This window comes from Camelus bactrianus, chromosome 15 (assembly GCF_048773025.1).
Source record: "Camelus bactrianus isolate YW-2024 breed Bactrian camel chromosome 15, ASM4877302v1, whole genome shotgun sequence".
Lineage (NCBI taxonomy): Eukaryota > Metazoa > Chordata > Mammalia > Artiodactyla > Camelidae > Camelus > Camelus bactrianus.
The window spans coordinates 54095314-54120204 of NC_133553.1; the positions used below are offsets into that span (position 1 = coordinate 54095314).

General features: G+C 37.6%; 1 protein-coding gene across 2 annotated transcripts in view; it reads left to right on the plus strand.

The window, feature by feature from the left end:
* Window positions 1-24891, plus strand: part of CCDC85A (coiled-coil domain containing 85A) — a 1028435-nt gene that overhangs the window by 712428 nt on the left and 291116 nt on the right. For both annotated transcript variants that reach the window (XR_012498971.1, XR_012498972.1), the window contains exon 4: window positions 21863-21953. The gene's annotated coding sequence lies outside the window, so the exon portion shown is untranslated. The remainder of the gene's footprint in view (window positions 1-21862; window positions 21954-24891) is intronic.

A 24891-nucleotide genomic window follows, 5' to 3' on the forward strand; every position in this document is an offset into this window, starting at 1 on the left:
GTTTATGGCCTTATTATCTAGAGATGAAAAGAGAAGATAAATGCCAATAAGTCTAAATGTTGAAAGGTCAGGGTATTCACACACATACACTATTTCACTGTTCGGTATCTCTTTTGACTTTCAGATATCAGATTGATGTGCTATTTTCTCTTCTGAAGGCAATTTTTAAGATCATGAAAGTATGCAAAGGACATGAAAATGGGGCCTGGTTAATTCAGAATTGAGAGCATTTTCAGTTCATGGGCAGTGAGAAAGAATCAAAGTGCTGATTTCACTGGCTGTTTTTGTAACACTGCAGGTAATAAAAGCATCAACATAAATTCTGGGTTGGTTTTGTTCCCCACTGAAGTTTTGCTCTAGGGACTGATGGATCTCTTTGCATAGCTGTGTGAGTACTGTGTGGCCATTTGGCACAAATGGGAGCTTGGTCTTAGAAATCTTCACTTGTGAAGAATGGAATCAGCACAGGGGACAGAGTGGGTGTGGGTTAGGAAAGGAGGAGAAGAACTGGAGCTCTTCAGTCTGGGATGTTTCTGAATCGATATTTGCTGCTGTTGTCTGCCCAATATATTTCCATTTGGGTATCTGCTCCTTCTCTATCTCAGAATTTTGGTCAAACTGTCAAGTACCCGGACTTCTGTCCAAGAGAGTAGCTACTAGGGGTCCAACAATTGTAAAATCAGAGGCAATTAGAAAAAAAATTTGATAAATTTGACTATACAAAAGTTTTTCAAATGCATGAAAAAATCATAAGCAAAATCCAAGACATTTGATAAATTTGGAGAAAATATTTTCAAGATATATCACATATAAAGGGTTAATATCCCCAATACATGATAAAACTTGTGAAATTAGAAGGGGAAGAAAACCTTGTAGAAATTAGGAAGAAAGTATAACAAATAATTCACAATAAAAATAGCTTTTAAACATAAAAAGTTTCCAATTTCTCCACATCTTTGCCAACATTTACCTTTTATTGTTTTGATAATAGCCATGTTAACTGCTGTGAGATGATATCATTGTGGTTTCGATTTGCATTTCCCTAATGATTAATAACATTGAGTATCTTTTCACATACATATATTCATTTATATGTCTTTTTTGGAGAAATGTCTATTCAAGTTCTTTGTTTATTTTAAAATTATTATTGTTATTATTATCATCAGTATTACTATTGAGTTGTAGCAATGAGCCTGGAGGAGATTATGACAAGTGAAATAAATCAGTCACAGTAGGAAAAATACTGCATAATTTACTTATATGAGGAACCTAAAATAGTCAAATTCATAGAAGCAGAGAATAAAACGGTTACCAGGGGCTGAGGGAGAGAGAAATGGGCAGTTGTTCAAAGAGTATGAATTTTCACTTATGTAATATGAATTAGTTCTAGAGATCTGCTATTCAGCATAGTACCTGTGGTCAACAATACTGTAATGTGCGCTTAATAAAAGATCTACTCTCTTAACAAGTTTTTAAGTGTTCTTAGCATAAAACACAGAACAAAACAGAACCAAAAAACCCAAAGGGACACAGAGAAATTTTTGGAGATGATGGATATGACTATTACTTTAATTGTGGTGATGGTTTCATGGGTGTATGCAAATGTCTAAACTCATCAAATTGTATACATTAAATCTAAACAGTTTTTTGTACCTCAGTTATACCTCAGTAAACTTGTTTGAAAAACAATAAAGCAGAACAAAACAAACAAAAACATAAAAGACATTCAGCTTCAGGCATAATTAGAAAACTTAAAATTACACTGTGATACCAATGATCACCTTTTCCAATTGGTGAAAATTAAAAAATATGACCAGATTCTGTTGGCAAGGCTGTGAGTCAGCCAGCACTCTCATATATTGCTGGTGGGAATGCAGATGAATATAACTCTACAGGATGGGAATTTGGCAACATCTAACAAAACTATATATTCATCTACCTTTGGACTCAATTAATTTCACTTATAAGACTTTTCCTTGAAGATACACCTCCAATAATATAAAGATAACCATGCACAAAGTTATTCAGTATTGTTTGGAATTGCAAACTTTGAAAACATTAGAAATTGGTTAAATGAACCATGATACATTGGCACAATGGAGTGTAATGTACCTGTAAAAAGAAAAAAATGAGACAGCTCTCTAAAACTGCTATGTAGCAATTTGTAGGATATATTATCAAATTAAAAAAAAAAACAGAACAAATATCCCTTCCAAGATACATTATTAAGTTAAAATTGGTATCTATACAAATTAGTAGGCTATCATTCATGTAAGAAAGGAAAATAAGAAAATATACATATATATACATGTATTTATTCACTTGAGCAAGAAGAAACACTGAAGACATAAAACAAACACTAATGATGTAGATCTTATAGAAGGTAGGTGAAAGTGACAAGGAAAGAAAGGGACAATTAAAACAGTGTAGAGGGATGACGCCAACACTTCTCTGAACATACCTTTTGCTTCACTTCTGACCTTTTGAAACCTATCAGTTTATCATACACTCAAAAAAAAAAAAAGATTAAAATTAACTTGGATACAAGGAACTCAACAAGGGAAAAAACCCAGAACCAAATGGAACTATATATATTGCAGTAAATAGCATCACCACAGTGAGGGAGAGAAAGAGAAGAATTAACCCAAGTGACTTCGAACAATAGCATTTTGACGAATATACTCTTACGGCTAAAGATAAAAAGAACTGTATACAAATATTGAACTCCAGTTCGTAGAATTGTTTTTCATAAGTGTATAGGTAAGCAATTCTGAAGCTCTTTTGTGTGTATTCTAGAGTTAAGCAAATAAATAAATACATTGTGCATAATAAAAGCCAGATTTCTCACTATCCAAGAAAGAAGTTAGAGTTAAGGAGAGGAGGAAGGAGCTGGAATAAATCTTGTTGCTCTCAGAGCCCTTCAGCCAAAGACCACCAGGAACATTTCTATAATTGACTAGTTTGGTTTCTTTTTCCTTGCAGTGAGGGAGAACATGCTTTAGGGAACCATAGGGTGTCTCAGAGAATATTGGAAAGAACTATCATAGGATTTGGGCATTTGTTGGAGATGAACTGAGTGAACGTCAGAGGAAGTGGGGGTTCACTCTAGATTGGATGCTGTCAGAAAGGGAGGCTTTCCTCCCTTTCCATCTTTGGGTACCTTATTAATTGTATTTATAGGGAAGGCAGACTACAGTGAGGATAAATCTGTGATTGGAAAAGAAGTAGCAGCCGCTTCTGTCAGCTAGGAGAGATTTGGTATTTGGTGGGCGGCACAGGGACCTTGTTTTTGTCTCTGTTAGGAAAAATATTATGAAGTGGTCTTGTTTTGTTTCACTTTGTCATGGTCTCAGAGTAACCTTTTCCAATACTGGTATTCTGTGAGATGGCTTATGTTCAACAGGAGAGTAACGTGGCCTAGCTCTGAGTGCTGGGCAATTATCAGTAGATCAGAATTGGAGGAATCAGATGAACTCATGATTTATATGCCCCAGTATATATTTCTTAGCTCTGTCCCTGAAAGGGTCTAGAAGCAATGGCACAAAAGCACAAATGAGCACACCTCTCAACCACATCTTGGTTTCTAAATATTGATCTCCAACAAAAGAAATGAGATCCTTGGAAAAATGACTGATTCTGTGGCTGGAACAGAGAGATTGTGTGATGAGACTGGAACATAGTGTGGGGCCAGAAAGTAAGGAAATGCTCAGAAAATGATTGAGTTGTATCAAGAAGACACCGGAGCCAACTTGAAGTGACTCTCAGTGGCTGAATTGTAATCCATACAATAAAATAAGAATTGATGACACTTATTATTATACATAAATAATTGAATAAATAGATGGATAAATAAATGGAAGATAAAGATCTTCATTATTATTTAATCCAAATAAGCATAGAAGGAATGATAGAAATAGAAAACCACTATAGGATGTTTTCAGGCAAGAATCATCAATTAATGCTAAAATTAGTAATGAGAGAGAATATTTACAATCTCGAAGTATCTTCCCATAAGATACAGTGGGAAAGTTGTTACTTTACAGTGGAGAACGATGGAGGACACTACCAGTGATAAATAAATTGACATCATGTGTCTCCTAATATGATTCACTGAGAAGGACACACATCACTTTCCTGATACTTGTACAAAATATGTGTAAACTAAGTTCAATAATGAGAAAATAGTAGACAAACCCAAATTGAGGGACATTCTGCAAAATAATTGGTCAGTACTCCTTAAATGTATCAAGGTCATGAAAGACAAAGAAAGAATGAAGAATTAGTTCAGATTAAAGTAGACTAACAAGATATGACAAATACATATCTTCCTGAATCATTTTGGAAGAGGAAAAGCATATTAGTTATTAATTGGCAAAATTAGAAAGAGGTCTTCAGATTTGGTAATAGTATTTTACTAATATAATTTCCTTGGTTATTATTATTGTACTCTGGCCCTGAATGATGTAAATATTTGAGCAAATGCAGTCATTCACGCGCACACACACACACACACACACACACACATTTTTTGTTATTTTTGTAACTTTTTATTTTTAAAAGTACTTACAAATTAAAATTTTAAAAATGAGTTTGATTTCTGAACCTTTAAAATGGTAATCACCCTCCATAGTCTTTAGAAAACATTTTTACGCTTGCCACATGCTTGTCACATTTGTATGGAGCATTTTCTTGTAATGTTCATGGACACAATTTGAAGAAGAGAGCATATCTTCAGGAAGTGCTGTTACTCAGTAAACATTCATTTAAAAATTTAAGGTACTCTTAATATGAAAGAAATGGAAGTCTGCAGATATCATTAAATGATTTATATTATAGTCATCAAAGAGTCCTTCAAAATTACGTTAATAATTTTTTTAATAACATAGGGAAACCCTTTTTCTATGAAACAAAATTTTCCAACATACTGACAATAGATCCTTTTGAGTAAAGGTATGACAATTTTTTTAAATCTAAAACTTTATTTTCCACATTTTTATGGAGATATAATTTACAAATGCATAGTTATGTAACAACCATAGTCGAAGAACAGCTTGATCACTGCCAAAAATTCCCTTGTGCTGACCGTTGCTAGTCAACTCTTTTTCCCAAATCCCCTTCTGGCAACCACTTCTACCTCTATAGTTTTGACTTTTCCAGTATCTCATTTAAGTGGAACCATATAACATTTAGCCCTTTGAATTTGGCTTGTTTCACTTCACACAAAGTATTTGAGAATCATCCATATTGTTGCTTATATCAGGATCTCGTTCCATTTTATTGCTGAATAGTATTCATTGTATGGTTGTGAAGGAGGATTAATAAAAAGCTGCACTTAGGCTAACAGACTGCTTATTCTTATGCTTGCCCTTAAAAGGGTCAACTGACCTGACTGACTGGTTGCTCTCACAGTTCCAGGCCTATTGTTAAAACTAAAGCTATTGATCTTATTGATTCTACTTTATTCCAGTAATTGAAATTAATAATCAAGCTTGGTCTCTGAGTCCTTCTCCAAGGAGTCACAGGACTGTAACCTTACAAAATAGCCTGAATTACCAAGAAGATGACACCTTGAGTGCTTACGAGATAAAGAGATCTAACCGCTGGCCTCAGAAGAATTGGTCTCCTGGAGACATCATGTTGCCATTCTAAGTCTTCTGATGAGAAAATGATTCTGTTGCTTCTTATGAATGCTTTATTGTTTGAGCTATGGCTATATAACCACCCCACCCCATATCCAAGGTGGATTCACAGTTTTGAAGGTACTAGCGTGCTGTGAGTCCCCTTTGACTAGCAAAGCAATAAAATTGCCTCTTTTCTTCTAAGCTCTAAGACCTTGTCTCTGGGTTATTTGGCTTGTCAGGTACCGGGGCCGATCTTTCTGCAACAGTTAGTTGTATTACAGTTTATTCGTTCATTCATCACTCCAAGGACATTTGGATAGTTTCCAGTTTTATCTTATTATGAATACAGGCAGTATAAAAATTCATGTAAAGTTTTTGTGTGTGTGCAAGAATTGCAGTGATGGTTAATTACGTCTTTAGGGCTTTCACCTTCCCTGTTGGTAACATTCATTGAGGATTCGATATCCTTCCTCACCCATTGACTCTCCATCAGCCAGGGCTCCCCATTAGCTCAGCTTGCCTGCGAGAAAATAAGTAAATCTGTTAAATTTGTGACCCCTTCCTGTGGACTGGTTTATCCAAATGCCTCAAAGTCCTTTCAGGAATACCATAAATACTATAGGTTACAAATTGTAGGCAGTATTTTATCCCACTCAGTAATCTCTTCTGCTTTGTTTATGGTTCTGGTGCTATTCAGTCAGGTAATCACAATGACCTGGTCCTTCTGACTGCAATATCATTGCTGTCCAGGCTGTGACATTTAAATAAAGGTCTTATCACTATTCATCTATAAGCAAGCTCCTGACAGGTCCCCTCCTTAGCATGATATGCAAAGAGCTTCCCAGTCTGATACTATCTTTCCAACCTTATCTCTTGCCTTTGTAATCAGTGTATTCACATTCACAATATTGCTCTTTCCAGTTTCCTGTGCTTTTGGTCTTTGCATATGCTGTTGTCTATACCTATAATGCTTTCTTTTACTTTTCTAATAGGGTAATGCTTACTAATCTTTCATAATCCATCTTAAAAGCCTCCCTAAAGTTTTTTCTCTGTTCCCTCTATTCCCAACCTGGACAGGTTAAATCATTCTCTCTTTTCTCCAAAACATCTCACACATTTTGCCATTATCTTTTCAAATTCATCAAATTATATTTGGTTATTATGTCGCTTTTCCTCTAGTAGAAACCTAGCATAATTATTGAGATAAATTAAATGTTAAGTTGAATGAATACAAGTGAATGAATATATGAGACATAGGGGACATATTTTTGCTGGAGAAGACAATCTGCTACCACTCAAATGGGTACTATTACAAAATAGTCTACTCTGATTATGAGGATGACTGTTTGCACATAGCTTATATGACTTCTATGTTGTAAATAAATTTACTTTTAAATCTGAGTTCATTCTTGGTATGCATTTTTCCAAAGACAACTTTGGGTTAAAAAAAAAACTCCATAAATTCTAAATTCTAAACCACATTCCTCTCAGTTAGTCTATAGCAGTGATATGAAATGGCTGTAGGGAACTGTTACCGATAGATGCAACCGGTGTTCCAGGTTCTTGTCTCGTCCCAGAAAGAATTCAGAGACAAGAATTAGAGGTTAAAAAAAGGTAAAGTGAAGATTTATTAAAGGATGGATAGTACACTCTCAGGGGAGAGCGGGCAGGCTCAGGTGAGCGGCTGCCCTGAGTTTCTTTGGCAAGTTAGTTACGTAGGCTGTAAAAATGAACGGGCGGAATATTCATTGGGGAGGGAAGGGTTTGGGGTCATATTCCCTGATTATCATCCCAACTCCACCTTCCCAAAGGGAGGAGGGATTTTTGTCCTTATTTAGTCTGGATCGGAAGTGTCATGCCTTCGGTGCATGATGGGTACGTCTGATCTGTAAGGCTAATTTTATTGAAATGAGGGCATAATGAGCAAAAGGTTACATTCAGACACTAGAAATTCCTGCCTTTCTCACCTTTCTTTGTTCTTCTCCAGGCCACTTGTCATCCCAAAAGGCATAATCCCTTATCAGCCCCAAGGTTCCTGCTTTTCTTTCTCTACCCAAGGATCCCTGCTGCTTACATGATGTATGGTTTCCTGCATTTGGCCTGTGCCCCCCCTTTCTGCCCAATTCCTGCCATTTGGTCTGTGTTCCCCTTTCTCTAGCTATCTGCCTGCTCTAACAGAACTATACATTTAAATAGTGACTTAAGTTAGATGGTAAGAATAAGAAACTTTATTTCATGAGAGAAATGTGGTTTAGAATTTAGAATTTATAGAGTTTTTTTAAACCCAAAGTGTCTTTGGAAAAATGTTTTCATAAACATAAAGTTATATATATATATTTTTTAAATAATATTATTTATGTTATGTAACATTTCACTTTAAACATCATTTATGCTTTGGAATTTAAGTTACTGTGAAACTACCTGGAAAAAAACAAAAAAACCCCATCAGACTCCAAGTGTTGACAGTCTTTTTCTTCTGTATAGTGACTATATTCTTACAGAAACTATATTCCTATGTTAGAAGTAGATGACACCATTCACGAGTCTGAAATTATAAGCCAGTACACCTCTAGGCATTTCTCAGGTGGAGAAACTGGAGGGTAATCACATTTGCACAACTTTATGTGCTATAAGCTTGACAGATTTGAGTGGACTGTACTGTTTTCTAAGAGATGATTTATATTCTTATCTTCAGGATACAGAGATCCTTACTCTGAACTGACTTTTTAAATGTTTAGCACCGTGTCGACTGAAATGCACAGCCTAAAAGTTGAGAGTTATGTTTTATTTGGCGGCATTTCTGAGGACTCAAACCCCTTCGAGCCCGGGATGACAGCCTCTCAGATCGCTCTGAGGGACTGCTCCACCGAAGAGGTTGGGGAGGAGCCAGGATATATAGGAGTTTTACAACAAAGACTAGGTAGTTGGAACATTAAAAGATTACTTGTTAACTAAAGAAAACCAGGCATCTCAAGTTACAGAATTTAGTGCTTTTCTGTGTATGGGGGGAAGCAAACATTTGAGTTCATTGAATTCATTCCTTTGACAAGCATCTAGCTATCTAGTGCCAGTATCCTGTCCTTTCTTATTCTGAGTCCCCTCAGGGTGCATCATTGCAAGTGGTTACAGAGGCTGGGTGGCAGGCTTGTCTTCACTGGTGGGTGGTGGCAGCCATTGATGACTTGATGGCTTCAGCATTCCTTGTTTACTGATATGGCTCGCAGTATTTTTCGTTTACACACCAAAACAACAACTACATTTGTAAAATGTGCAAGGAGGAAAGCCAGGTTTGTTTAATGTCTTATATGCTCTTCAGGTACTTAGAGAGACGAAGAATGCATTTTTCCATGTGTCTTTTTGTTTATGAAAGTCTTATTATTATGACTTTACATAGCACTGTTTATAAACATTTTTGTGTGTGTTTGCAAGCACCAGCGTGTACATTCAAGAAGATGCAGATGTTTGCATGTTGCTACAGAAATGTTAACGTTAAGTGCTGTCTTACCTTATTAGTCATCAGCTTCTGGATTTGTGTTTTTCTTTTCACAGTTGAACTTGTGATTGAGGCTGGAGAGGCATGAGGAATCCTTGTACAAAGTGAAGAAATGATAAAAATGCAATGGTTTAAACTGATGTTCACAATGTTGTGTGACACAATGGGGTGGCCGGTCAGTGAGCCAGTGACACGCGGGTTGGTAAAAGAATTTACCAGAGGTTAAGTATGTGAACGAAAATACTGCAACCATATCAGTAAACAAAGAATGCTGAAACCAAGTCATCAGCGGCTGCCGCCACCCCCCAGTGAGGACAGGCCTGCAGCCCAGCCTCTGCAGACACTCACAATGGTGCACTATGAAGGGGACTCAGAATAAGAAAGGACAGGATACTGGCCCTAGATAGCTAGATGCTTGTCAAAGGAATGAATTCAATGAGCCCACGTTTGCTTCCTCCCATACATAGAAAAGCACTAAATTCTTTAACTTGAGATGCCTGGTTTTCTTTAGATAACAAATAATCTTTTATTGTTCCAACTACCTGGTCTTTGTTGCAAAGCTCCTGTATATCCTAGCTCCTCCCCTACCTCTTCAGAGCAGTCCCTCAGAGCCATCTGAGGGGGTGTCATCCTGGCTCAAGTCCTCCCGCCAAACAAAACATAACTCTCAACTTTTAGGCTGCGCATTTATTTCAGTTGACAAGTATAAGAATAGAAAGGAGTTTAGTAGGGGACCACTGTCATAGACAACAGCAGGCCACACAGGGGAGGGGCACCTGTGTGAGCGCTGAGGGCTGGTTATTGGGGTCTTTTATAAGGTCAGGTCGCAAGGTACCTGATCAGCTTGTGCACAAATCTCTGTCTGTAGGTGAGGTAATACGTTTGGGGTCTGTGAAGGGCCGTGGGGTTTGCCTCTGGTAAGGTAGGCATTACCTGGGGCTGTTAGTTTGTTAGGGGAAACACTTCCAGTAAAGAATGTACTTTATCTGAGAGCCCAGGAATGGGGGTCGCTGGACTTTGAAGGACGTCAGTGGGCCCAACACACAACACTTAACTCTTTAGGTTCTAAACCAAGCTTAGTCATAAATTTCTTATCCTTGAGGACTAGGTAAACATTTAATATGCCTCTTTTTTTTTTTCTTTCCAGGGTATAGTTTGATCTTGATATTGACTGAAAAATATACCAAAATAAACTAAGGGAAAACAAATTTTTCTTTTTTTTTGGTCAGTCTCCTTTATATCCTCTATCTAAGAGGTTATGAAACCTAATTGTGTGTTTTCTATGCAATGATCATCATACTGAAAAATGAGACAGCCAGTCAGTCTGTGACACCTAACAGTCCAGTGATACACTGCAAAGGGAATTTTATATATGCCACGTTTTCTTTGCATTTTGAAGTCTGTATTTAAGAAACGAGACTTTACTGTAGTCTCAGAGATGAGATCAAAAATGCCTCCAGGCCTCCTTAAAGTTTTAGTGATCTGAGAAGGTTTCTTAACTTTTCCTGCTGGTGTTAGTGTTTCAGCAAAGCCCCTGATTCTCGGGAGGTTCACTGACCCAGAGAAATGGAGACCAGACCCAGGGATTACACTTTCCATTTTTATTAAAAGTACTCTGTCCTTTCAGAGTCCCCCCTAAATATTTGTGCACCAAGAGACCTTGGCAGACTGAAGCTCTCTAGAAGGATTTCACTGAGGAAGAGGCTGGAGATATATATTTTCATAGCAGATGGTGTTTGAAAGGATGTTCATTTTCTTCTGAAGCCTTAACATACATATTTACTTACTTAATATGAAGAAAACACTGCCACCTCATCCCCGGTGCAGAAATTAAATTCATATGGGAAAACTTTTTCTTCTATATTGAGAAAAGAGAATTAAATAGAAATGTCTCTGGGGCAGGGGACATTTTGATTCAAGTTCCTACTAAGGTATAAAAATAATCTTTTCCCAAGAGCAGTTTTGGATGGATCAAAGAAAAGTAAAGAGAACTAGAGGACACCAGATGGAAGAAGGAAAACGTATCATAAAATTGGTGGGAATGGAGAGGAATGGGCTGAGAGGCTGGAGAACTTACAAGCCAGCTGTGAAGACCATTTTATATGTGTGTACTCTGGCCTTTTCACACTGCTTACACTTAAAGCTGGCTATCAACTTTGTCACTATAGCTATGGCTATTATTTAAATATTTGTGCCTCATAGATAGCTGGGAGTAGTTGCTAACTTGGTGCTAGACTGGGATGACTGTGGTCATTTTTCCCCTACATAGAACTTGGGCACACTAAAAAGAAATTATGCTTGAGGAGATCCTTCTAAGTGCTTGAATTTGCCATTCATGGGACAGTGGTACATACAATGCCTAGAACATTCACATTTCAGCTGACTTGGCAATTGACTAATTATACTTAAAGGTGGGGAATCATGATTCTTTTAGACCTCTTAGAGCCACGTGGACATAATGGAAAGTTCCAGAAATCAGTTAATACATTTGAGACACGTAACATAAGAATAAAAAATGTATTTTAAAATTGTAACATAAAATACAATAGGCTTGGTCCTATTGATGAGAAAGTCTTTATTCACAAAGTATCATTTAAATGGATGATTTTCAATTCTGTTCTCAGATTTTTTTTTTTGCAACTGAACAGTTAACTTTCTTTTCTGTCTTCTAAACATAGGAAATGCTACTTTCTGTACTGAGCCATAATCAGTACACATGTTAATGTGGACAAGGCACCACTCCCTGATCCGCTTTTCTTATTTTCCCTGGTCGCCTCAGCCGGCCACTTAAAGTTCTGACAATGAGAACAAATCTTCATTCCACATTTTTTCTTGAGTGTTTGCTATTTCCAAGGCACTATGCTAGATAATCCAAAAATAGCATATTCATGTTTTCTGAAAGCTGAGAGCTGGGAGGCGAGGCTAGTCAAAATATTCATAAATAACTTGGATTCATAAGCTGAACACAATACAGAACAATGAAATATTTACTGAGTATCTACCTTGTAATATATACTCTGCTAGGTGCTCTGGGTGATTAAAAAAACAAAATAAGTGGAGTCTGTGAACGAATGGGGGTGGGGGGATGGTGCATTCACACACATGAAACACAGACTGGTAGGAACCAAAATAAGTGAGTAGAATCTGATGAGAGGACATCAGAGAGCTGGATTTATGGCAAATATGTAATGAATACTTAGAGATTGAAGAAAATTGGGGGTAATCAAGGACTGTGGAGTAGCTCTAGCTGGTGCTTTGAGAATGACAGTCTGGTCAAGCAGGGAAGGAGGAGGAAGCTCTCTGGGTACGGAAGGGACAGGAGCAGAGGTGAGGAATTAGGTGTGTGCTGGCATGACTGGAAATGAGAGAGGCTGAGGTAGGAGAAATACCAGCTGGGAGCAAGAAGACTTGGAAGTCAGGTAATTAGTACAAGGTCGTTCTGCTAAAAATAAATGGGCTTGGAATTTGAACCTGGAAAGTCTGACCCCGACTCCTTGGGTGGGAGGTGAGGCTGCACACATAAAAATTGTGGTCTTGAATTTGGGCTCAGTGATTTGACTATAATTTTGTAGATACCTGGGGAACGTATTAAATATTATTTTCTTGTCTTTCTACTATGAATATTAGGAGCTGCCTAATATTAAAGTTGTTCTCTTTTCCAATATTAGGGAAAGCGAACTCTGAATGCAGAGAACTCAGTGTACTGAAATGATGATCTTATAAATGGCCTCAAGAATTGGGAAGTAACTTTTTAACTTAAAATTCTCATATTCTGATTTATGATAAATAACATTACAATTGCGTGCTTTTATTGGGTTTCTGCTGAAGACTCTTAAGGTTCATAAGAGGAATACTTTTAAGCTGAGATATAACTTGTTTGAAGTTCTTAATATGTGGAAAACTTATTTGTAGAGTTTCAACTAAACCTAATAAGTAAGTGTGAGGGATTGATTTGTGTCCCTTCAAAGTTCTTATGTTGAATGAAGCCCTAACCCTGAATGTGACTGTATTTGGAGACAGGGCCTTTGAGGAGGTGATTAAGGCTAAATGAGGTTATAAGGATGGGACCCTAATCTGATAGGGTTCAGTGCCCTTAGAAGAAGAAGAAGTGACACCAGCGCTCACTCTCTGTCTCCTCTTGCACAAAGGAGACAGGCTGTGTGAGGACACAGTGAGAAGTTGTCTGTCTGCAAGCCAAGACTCACCAGAAACCAACCCTGATGATGCCTTGATCTTGAACATGGGGCCTCCAGAACAGTGAGGCATTATTAAGCCCTAACATAGAAAGCTCACCTTCATAGGCTGTCTGGATTGACATACTGTGAAACATCAGGAAGTCAGTTAACTGTCTTGGAAAGAGAACCCAATGTGAAAATTATGGACAATGTCACTTGGGGTGACGTATGTTTAAAAATAAATGTAATTACTGCCAATGAGAAATAGTTGAAAACTGTTGGCCATTTTTTGTTTCATTTTGTTGTAGTTTATTAACACAAGCTTTAATGAACTCCTTTGGCAGTATTATTATTCTCCTGCTGCAGCTGACTAAAAATCTAGGGCAAATTCTAGCAATAATTGTGTTGAATCTCTTCAGGGAAAAGTGAGAGTGATAATACTTATTAAACTTTCCAATGGTTTGAGTTAGCAGAATTTTTTTTCAAAGACTGAATAGTTTCACTTTTTGCTCATTTGAAGGCAAGCAAACCTGAGTCATCTGAACTGGAAAAAAGTTTCACTTTTCACAGGGAGAACTTAAAAAGGGAGAAATTATTTTGAAGAAGATGCAAATTCTTGGGTATCTGTGTGTCTGAGCTTACTTGGTAGCCCAGTGTTGGGTCATATGGCATCTTTCCTATTCTTGTATTTACAAATGCTGAAACTGTGCCTCAGTACCTCAATGAAGACATGACAACTTACACTTTTCCATAGTTTCTAAGACTCTGGGAAAAAAATCTAGGCTGTGCCCATAGTTAATAAAGCATTTTTTCCAGATCCATATAAAGCCATTTAAATCATTTGGGTTCTCATACAAAAATACAGAAAATTGAATGTCTTGCTCTATAGCATAGGTAATACATAAATTTGCAAGAAGACATAAATAATTTTATGCTGATATAGTCTTTTAATATTGCTAATTTCTTCTTTAATTTTCTCCCTCTTACATTTAAGATACATAAAATACCCAGATTGGTACAGAGATTTAAACCAAGCTTCAAATTGTGAGGAAAAAAAAAAGTTTTAAATTTGATTTCTGATACAGTTGGGGGTTATTCATTATACATTTCCAGATTTTATGTTATTTAAAATCACTTCTCTACATAGTCCTGGCTATTAATCTGTGTAATAACTTTGTCTGTCATACTATTGTAATCAGATCTTTTAGATTTATTTACTCTTTTATTTTGAAACATGTTTCCATTATTTTCATTCAAGTAAATTTTTTGGGTACCTGATAGGTACTTAGTAAAGTTCAACAATGAGTTCTAATTATTTCAAGGAAAACAGAACATTTAACAAGATTTTAAATATTCCTATAGGCAAAATGAGTCTTATGGTAAGCATATGTTGTTTTTGGCTGCTCAATATCCAAGGATCCAACCATCTTTCTTATGATGGGATAACCCTAACAGTAGTGGTAAGTGGGCCCTGCCTCTCACTACAGAAGTGAAAGGGGTAGATAATTCTTTGACTTCCTGGAAGCTAAAGTGTAGGCAAGTATCAGAGCCTGGCTAAGTGGACATTACAAATGGAACATTCAATATTAAGGGACTCATTCAAAGACAAAGGGAGTTGAGTTCACTCATGGAGTTGTCCTAGTGGGTTTTCAAGTGCAACAGAGTCCACTGCTAGATGGATGAGTGTCAGAGATGATGGTATCCATCCATACTGCTCCTATGTGCTATCTTGGCTGCACTCTGGTTTCCTTTATTTCTTCTCCTCCTTTACATCTTTCCAGTGTTTCTGTGAACTATCTACTATCCTTTTGGTAAATTGGTTTTCTGTTTAATTAGAGTGGATTTCAGATATTTGCAATCAAGGAGCCTATTACCTTCCATCATCAGGGATTATTATTATTTTAAATGCAGGTGAAGTTAACCAGAGTAGTAATAACTTTCATTTGTACAGCCCTCTAAAGGTATTTTTGAAGCACTTATACATACTTCTTTAATTTTATCCTAAGAAGATTACTATGAAATGGTCAGGAACTACTATCTCTAAATGATTAAGCTATGGCACAGAAAACTTAAATGACTTGCCAAAGGAAGGATATCTACTCAGGCATAGAAAGGAATTTATAGTCTAGATCACCTGACTCGCAACATCACATTTTCCCATATTTGTTTCATATTAGCTCATATCAGGATTATGCTAGTAAAAATCTTAAGAAACCTAAAAGAATAGCCTAGATACATTTTAACTCAGCAAGTATTTATTGAATGAATCTTTACTGTGCAGAATTTATTGTTAAAAAAGCAATAAAAACAAAATGATGAATCAGTTAATGAAGCTGTCCCTACTCTCTAGAGACATCAAGGAGCTGGATCTTTACATAAATAACTTTTATACAATACTGACCGCAGAAGTGTTATGAGAGCACTGAAGAATCCCCCCCACCCTGGTGTGGAGAAGAGGCTGTTTGATCTGGCTTTCTAAAGATGAACTGAATTTTAGTAGGCATTTATGGGGTCTGAAAAATTTTTAAGGAATAAATTCTGAAAGGAACGAAAGAGCTAAGTGAAGAGTGTGTGGTAGGATTTGTTCAGGAAAAATCACGGAGTTGGTTTTGTAGCAACTTCGCAAAGAGTATGCCCTGAGTGAAGACAGTGGAGATGGGACTTCAGATTAGGTCATGGTGAGCCTTGAAAAGCCTTACTTTTAAAACTCATTCTCCAATGCAACAGTTTCAAGTAATCTCTAAGGAAGTGTTGACCTGAAACAGATCGACTGCCAGATATTTCTCCAGAAAAGATAGATTTATTTGGGACCAGCAGAGAATTGCAGTTTGGAATGTGCAACTGTGGCCAGCCACCTGCAAGTCCCTGCAGGCAAGGAAAGGAGAGCACTTTTATAGAGAGGACTAGGGAGTTGGGAGAGCTACAGGCAACAGAGTTCATGGCTTTTCATTGGCTGAGTCATTGCCAGCAAAGAAGAGGGGTCTCTCTTTCTGTTGGGCTCTCCAATCTTTGCAGGGTGTGAGAGAACCCCTGCTGACCTCCCAGCTCTATTTAATTGATGTTTCTGTTTATTCAGTTTTTATGAAGTTTGTTAAAATGAAGTTTCTCAGGTCTCATTTTCAGAAGTTCTGTTTATTCTGCCTGGAGTAGAGCCTAGAGTTTGATCTTAACAGTAACAAATGCAGGTGCTGCATAGTTGCTCCCCAGTGAGAAACGCTGACTTATGTTTTGTAATACATTGTCTTTATACCTGTAACCTCTGGTAGGTCTGAATGTATGAAAAAGGAGCAATGAAACAGTCTATCTTTACTGTTGCCTAATATCATTGCCGAATTTATTCACTCACTCAGGTGTGTTAATGGGTTCTGTCTAGGAGCTGGAGGTATGGTCGGGGACCAAACAAAGTGCCTGCAAGCATAGAGCTTGTGTCCTTGTTGGAGGCGAGGTAGAGATTGTCTTGTACCTTGTATCTTCATTATGAAGAGAAATAAGAAGAGGAGTTATATTGGTGGAGGGGTATTGTTTTCACAGCAGTGATCAGGAAGGGGCTCTCTGATGTGATATTTGAGTAAAGTCCTGAAGGACATGATGAGGGAGTCAATCTGGCTGAAGGAACAATAAATATGAAGACCCTGAAGAGGAATTTGTCGGGGAAAAACAAGAGTCCAAGAGGAGGAAAGAGGAAAGGTGTTAAAGAAAAGCACTTAAAGAGGTAGGGAATATCCGATCTTTTATGTCATGGTAAGGCGTTCATTGTATTCTTAGTATCATGGGAAGAGGATTTTGAGTAGATGATTTATTATTTTAAATGATCATGTTTGCTGCTCTGAGGAGAAGAGACGGTTGAGAAAGCTGTGTTGAGAGGTGAGGTGATGGTGGCCTAGACCAGGTTGGCCTAGACTACAATGCCTATAATGATACTTCAACCCCTTTACATGATATATGTCTTCAAAATATGTTTATAGTGTTCTATGGTATTTTCCAACACCAATGAACAATTCTTGGATTCTCTGGACACTGATTATGTGCTACAATTCAAATCAATTCTGATACTAAATCCTCAGACCACAAGAATATCCTCACTTTAGATGCCAGTCACAACTATTGGGTCCCCAGGTTACCCACACTTTGTCCAACTTAGATGCTAATCAGGGTTTCCACACCCACACCCACACCCCCTTCCCTGAATTCAATAATTTGCTAGAATGGCTCACAGAACTCAGGAAAACAGTTTACTTTCTATTACTGGTTAATTATAAAGGATACAACTCAGAAACAGCTGTTACCAAACCAAACTCTGGTCCACTCTCCCATCTGCAGCAGTCAATCTCCTGACACCCTATTGTAGTGAAGGAAAGATAATGTTTATTTCAGGGTGCTACACAAGGAGAACTAACAGTTCATGCTCAGAAGAGTGGAACTGCCTGGTGGCTTTCAGGGAAGGCTTTTAAAAGACAACATTTGGGGTGAGGGGTGCAGCTTGTGGACTTTTTTCTGATTGGTTGATGGTGAGGTAACAGGGTAATGTTTTGGGGATCTTAATCATCAACCTTCTGGTTCAAACCAGTCTGAAGTCTACATGCTTGTGGTCTAGCATGGAGTCACCATCCTCCACCTGGATGGGGGTCTTAGGTTCTACAGAACAACTCACAGATACCGTCGGATTATTATGTATATCCCTTGAGGAGGAACTAGGACTCTGTTTTGTCACTGAGCCATTGTTTAAGCTTTTCTTGCTTGACTGCTTTTCTTTTGTTTCAGTTTTCCCTCGCTTCCCTAATTAATGACTTCTTGAGTCTGCTCTTTGGAGCTCAGGGAAGGCCTAGAAGACTGAAGCCTTTTTCTACCAACAGAAACAGGGGATATGGAGGGGCTTTTGTAAGTGGGAGGGCCCTGCAGTGTCCTGCTTGGTTTCAATCTCCCCTTTCTTTGATATTCCTTAATCCTGAGGGAAACAGAGGTGGGACAAAAAAGGGAATAAAATTTTGGATAGAAAGGTTAATCATAAACTCATCAGGGGAACTCGGTTTTAGGGAGACTTGGTTTCACAGCCAAATGGTAGAGATGCATTGGGCAAGTTATAGGGGAAGATTCCCATGGGGAGGAGGGACTTCCCCTAAGGAAGTTAAAGCTTCCGTGCTGTTTCTAGACACAACACCTTCCCAATCTCTAGATGTGTTCACTGACTTGGTGGTTCTCTGAATGCTATCATTTAGGAGTTTTTACAGTGCTTCCATTACATAGCAATGATTGATTAAACCATTGGCTATTGGTGATTAAACCCAATCTCCAGCCCCTTTCCCAGAGATCTGAGGGTAGGGCTGTAAATTCCAATCCTCTAGTCACATGATTGGTTCCTCTGGCAACCACCCCCCATCCAGAAGCTATCTAGCCCCAACCACCACCTCCCAAGAGTCACTTCATTACCATACACTAAGGTATAGTTGAAAGGGGCTTGTTATGAATCACAAAAGATGTTCCCTTTACTCCATCACTCAGGAAATTCTAAGGACTTTAGAAAGTCTGTGTTAGGAACTGAGGAAAAAGACCAAAATATGTTTACTCTAAGTACAAATAGTGGTGGGATCATGCATTGGCTGAGGGCTAGCCTGCTTTGGGGGTACATTTCTGTAAATACTGTCCACAGTTCACTCTATGTAGACGACTGTTGTTGGGGAACACAACCGGGTGGCTGGTCGGTGAGCCAGCAACACTTGGGTTGGTAAAAGTATTTACCAGTGATAAAGTATGACAATAAAAAAGGGTCTTATTAGAGTATGCTGCCATAGACAACTGTGGGCCACACGGACAAGAGGTGCCTGTGTAAGCCCTGAGGGCCAGTTGTTGGGATATTTCATAAGGTCGGGTCACAAGGTGCCTGATCGGCTTGTGCACAAGTCTCTGATTGGTTGTATGTACGGTAAGAAATTTAGGGTCTGTGAAGGGCAGTGGGGTTTAAGACTCTCATAAGGTGAGCTGAAACAAACCAGCCTGAGCTATTGTGAGATTAGGCATTACCTACGGCTATTAGTTTGTTAGGGGAAACACATCCAGTAAAGAATGTACTTTATGTGTTGCGGGATCACAGACAGACATCTGACAGCCCAGAAATGGGGGTCGTTGGACTTTGAAGGATGTCACTTGGGTGCGCCCACAACTATATACTAAAGAAAAGGAAAGTTTTAAACATTCCTATAAAAGGACACATTATAACTTCTATAACTTAAATTTTAAAATACATCCATCAGGAAATGTCATATTTACTCTAAATTTTTGCTGAAATCCAACCTACTGCTTTCTGTAGAACCATATGCTTGTTTTACAGGATCTAATAAAATGGTCTCAAAATTATGTTAGGATTTCATCTGCTTTACATGATAGTTCTATTTGTGGAATTAATGTCAATGCCAATTATATTAGAGAACTTGTCTCAAAATCACCAAAGAAAATTAAGATAGCCATAACATTTACAGAGCATGAAGGGCAATTTGACTTAAGCAACAATAGTAGTCACTGAATGTTAGGGTTTTTCAATAATGGTACTGAAATAAAATGTGTTGTTAAATGCTTTCCACATATGTGTTAATTGTAGAAATAGGTAAGCTTTCAAGACTGAGAGAATGGATAGAAATAAAGGCAATTGTGTACTTGCCAAAGATAATGATTTCAATTAACTTGAGAAACTATGATACAGTGTTTATTTACCACGTTTAAAAATGAAACCTCTAGTTTGGCGTTATCTATGGCACAAACCCAGTGATACGGGGCAAAGAGGGTTTAGTGTGACGCCTGTAGAATACTTACGAATTTATGGAAGAAAATTGTAGGGTGGTTTTCAAGTTAGGCAATGTAACTTGTAATAGAACATTCTTTTCCCCGGGATAATAAAACTGGAAAGCGAAGATAAGAGCAAGATGCGGTCACACTAGTACTCCTGACTTTCCATCCTGGAGGCTGCGCGGTGCCGAGAGCAGGCGAGACTGCAGGGCTAGAGAGGCTGTTCACAGCCGAGCGGCCCCGGAGGCCGGAAGTGCCTGGTACCCAGCAGGCGTTGCAAACCTCTGGATCCGGTCTCCCACCTCCAGTCGTTCCGGACCTGTGTCAGAGTGGAGCCCAGCGCGTCAGGACCGTTCCTGGCGAGCAGCTTGGTATCTTCTCCGACACTCTGGGCGTGTGGCTCTGACGGCTTGTTATTCCGTCTCTAAGAGGTCGCCAACAACCCGAAGAACAGGGATGAAAGGGTGCTTTCTCCGCTCCATGGTTCCAGGACACAGTCTGAAGCTGACTCGGGTATGAGGCTGCCTGCGGGCGTGAGGGGGTTTCACACCTGACTTCATCCATTGTGCTGGAAACAGACGAAGCAACCACGCCTGGATTATTCCAAACAACTTTTATTTCCTCAGTTTCTTCCTTAACCCTGTGGAACAAGAAGCTGCCGCGGAGGTGGGCGCAGTATAGGGGCTGCCTTCTTTTCTAGTCTCCTCCCCTCGATATAAAATACAGATGTAGGTATAGAGATATAGATGTAGATAGATAGATATTTCTTGTGGGGGAAAATACCTATGATTAATTTTAATCTAGTTAATGTGCAGTGAAAACTTGTAAGGAACTCAATGTAAGTAGGTAATATGGATAAGAGCTCAGGTGCTGGAGTCTTGTGGTTTCTCAGTCATGGGTCTACAACTTATTAACTGTGCGACCTTAGGGAATGTTATGGACTGAATGTACTTGTCCCCTCAAAATTGGTATGTTGAAGCCCTAACTCCTACTGTGGCTATGTTTGAGGATGAGACGTCTAAGGATGTACTTAAGTTTAAATGAGGTCCAAAGGGGCAGGCCTTAGTCCAATAAGGTTAGTGTGTGTGTCAGAAGAGACACCAGAAAGTTCTCTTTCCCTCTCCACCTCTCTCTCCTCTTTCCCTCCACAGAGCAAAATTCTTTTGATGTGTATTTTGACCTTTTTTGAAGGTGTGACTCAGATGTGACCCAACTGATGAATATTGTTTGATGTTTTCAAGGCTCTTAACTTGTACCCTAAATAACTGAATGCAAATTGTTAGTGAGACAATGACAAGAAGATAAAACAAAGAGTACAGAGTATATTGTCCATTTAATTATTTTAGCCCCAAACTTCAATATGAAATTTTGACTACAACCGGTTTGATTTTTTCTTTTTTTCGATGAGTTGATGTTTCAATGTCCTGGAGACAGAGATTGAGTTAATTTAGTAAAGCAAAGGTCAAGTCATTTATTTGTTGTCATAGAGGAGGAAATGAGTAATTGATTTGGTTAATATTATATTTTTTTAAACTGGTAATCCCTGTTAGTTTTAGACAAAACCTCAATGCAGTCAGGGGTGTTCTTACTAAGTTGATACTTCAACACATTGACGTAGATCATTGTATTGGCAAATTGCTTACTGCATTAGGTGGTTCTTTAATAAAATGGGACCTAGATTGAAAGTGGGTGTGCTTGTATGGGTTGATTGGAAATGGTTGGTGGGGAGGAGCCAGTTGTCTTCAGTTGTTTGACTGAGCTAATAAAGTTCCTGTTTTTCCTAAAAAAATTCCTAGGTTGTTGCTGTTGCCTTTGAGGACAGGATGCAATTCTTGTAAGGAAATAAGAAGCCTGAGGATACAGAAAGAGTATTGATGAAAAGACAAGGTAGGTAAAACAGATTTCTCTGAAAAAAATATTTATTTTTATATAATTTCTCTCCCTCTTAATTACCAAGTCTGGTTAGTTAGAGGTAGAATAAGAAAAATTTGGAGAGAGAAAGTGGGTTAAGAGTTTCAGAGTCATCAATAAGTAAGTTGTGTGTGTCTGTTTGCATGTTTTACTGTAATCTTACAATTCTGGAGCTTAGTAGCAGGAAATTCTATAATGAATCATAGATATAGTAGTATTTTAATAGTATAAATTGTATTCTCATGATGCTTATAATAGAATAATAAAGTCTTCTAATGAGCACTAGAAAAATTCTAAATATTAAACCAAGTAATGAAAAACTGTAGTTTTAAAATAAAACAGTTTATAATTCTGTAATTTATTTGACATCTTAATTAAATTATCTGAACTTAGTATTATAAGTTCTGTGTGTAATTAGATCATTCCTTTGCCTGAGAAAAAGATAATTCTTAAAAAGTTCTTTCTCACTTAAGTTATTATGAATAAAAGATACTAATGTACTTTATATGCACTTTATTAAGTCGTGCATAGGCAGGGGCAGAGAGAAAATTAGAAAACTTAAAAAAATGCATGCTAAAAAGTGATGCAAAAGTTGTTTTGTATTGAGTTCCCACCCATAAGTATCTGAGAGAGAATAAAAGTAACTAATATATCCACTTTTTAAATATTTCATTAAGAGTACTAGAAAGAAATGAAAAGACAAGAAACAACTTACTTCTTTGTAAACCGAGAGAGCATATTTGACTGCAAGCTTTTAGTATCTACAAAAGCTGTTTGAAGGTGGTATTAATATCCATTAATATTTCCCAAGCAAAGCAAGGCAAATCAATGGGAAAAATACTGCAGTTCAGAACATTTGGTAAAGCAGCTGTTTTCAAAGAGATATTGTAAGTCAATATCTTTATCAGTAATAAACATTAAAAAGAACAGAAAATACACTGAAGTTGTAAAGTGTGAAATTCCTAGGAATAATCTCAACAAAAACATGTAAGACCATATGAGCAAATAAAAAACCTATGAAGGAAATAAATAAAATAATATTTTTTTCTCTTTTGTATCCCTAATGCTTTGAAGAGTGCTGGATTCATAGCCCATGAATAGTTGTTGAATAGCTGGTGAACCAACCTTGTGGAATATGTAGAAAATAGTTTGGGAAGTGCTTTCATGATATAAAAATATCGCAATGTTGACATTCAGTATATACGTATAATACATACAAACAGTGAATACATATGTGTATATATATGTGTGTGTGTGTTTACTATAAAATGAATATCCTTTTCAAGGTTGCATCAGCATTCTACATTAATAAAGGTATGTCATTCTAGTATTTAATCAAATAGTCAAGACATTGTTTTCTTTAGTCATTGATCCATCAGTCCACTGATCTTTTGATCTGTTGATCCATCCTTACATGCATACATATAATTAAGTTTTTTGACTTTTATAAATGTAATCTGGTATTATCAGTCTGTTTCAGTAAGGGAAACATAAATGGTAACCACAGAGAGAGTTGAAAAAAATAGAGTATTGCCATCAAAGTCTAGGAAAGGGAGAGTTTCAAGGAGCTGAGATGAGTCCATGAAATTGATACAGAAGGATTATGTCTTGGTAGTATTCTGTTGGTTTCATAGCTTAGGATGCTACTGATGAATTTCAAGATAAGTTTCAGTAGGTTCATTAGGTGCGAGCCAAATTCAGTTGAATTAAAGGTAAGTAGGGTGAGTTCAAAGTAAGGATTTGAAGATGTGGCATCCTTATCAGTACCACTCTTACAGCTGGGAAAGAGTGGCCTCTGCTCTCAGACCTACATTATTAAAGGACACACATATCACAAGCACATAGATTCTCAAGTTTGTTAAAGGACACATGAGCAGTACTGTTATCACAGATCTGTAACTCAGTGCTCAGGAACACAACCTAGTTGTGATAACCAAAAATATCTCTAGACATTGCCAAATATCTCCTGGAGGACAAAATTGCCTGGTTGAAAACCACTAGTTTCATCTTATGATGACCCTTGTTGTTAAATATTGTTCACCACTGAAATTACATGCCATACAATTATTTTACTGTCTTTTTGTATAAATTTTGTTTTTATTGGAGTTAATAACTGCATTGTGTGTATGTCTTCGCTTCATTGTATACATAAATTCACTGACAGAGTTGTAAAATACCTCTTAATATATCATTTCGGTTTTCCTGCTCCAGTATGGACTGGTTGCTCTCTCAGTCAGATATACAACTGTCAGTTTGCAACTTCTCCTTGTCATACTAAGAATTTCTATACCTTCCTAATCTGATAAAGGCCATTTCTTGGATTCATATGTATGGGTTATAAATTGCCCTTGGCTGCTCATACATAAAAGACACCAAAACAACAGGCGCTTACACAAGCAATGAGTTGACTTTTTGCTGGTATGAAAGTAGCAGAGAGCTAGTTCTCTGCAGTTATGGTAGCTCCAAAGTCATCAAGGATCCTGGCTGCTTGTCTCTGTTACTCCATGCTCATGCATGGTTTGGATGGTCAAAAAACATCTGCTCCATCTCTGCTGTCACATCTGCACTCAAAGCAGGAAACGGGAGCAAGAGGTGGGGAGAAGAGAGGAAGGGTGCTTGTATAAAATTTGATTTGATTTGATTTTTGTATAAAATCTGGTGTTGGAAATAACGTTCCTTTAGATTAAAATGTTGAAACCATTCCCTCATTATCTCTGGCTGTCAGTGTTGCTATTGAAAAGTCACATATTATTCTGATTCCTTATTCTTTGTTACCATTTTTTTTCCTCCTCTGGTTGCTTTTAGCATCTTTCCTTTATCTTTACTGTTTTTAAATTTCGTGACAGTCACCTTGGTTTGGATTTTTTTCATTCATTGTGCTAGACACTTGGAAGATGTTTTCAATCTGGAAACT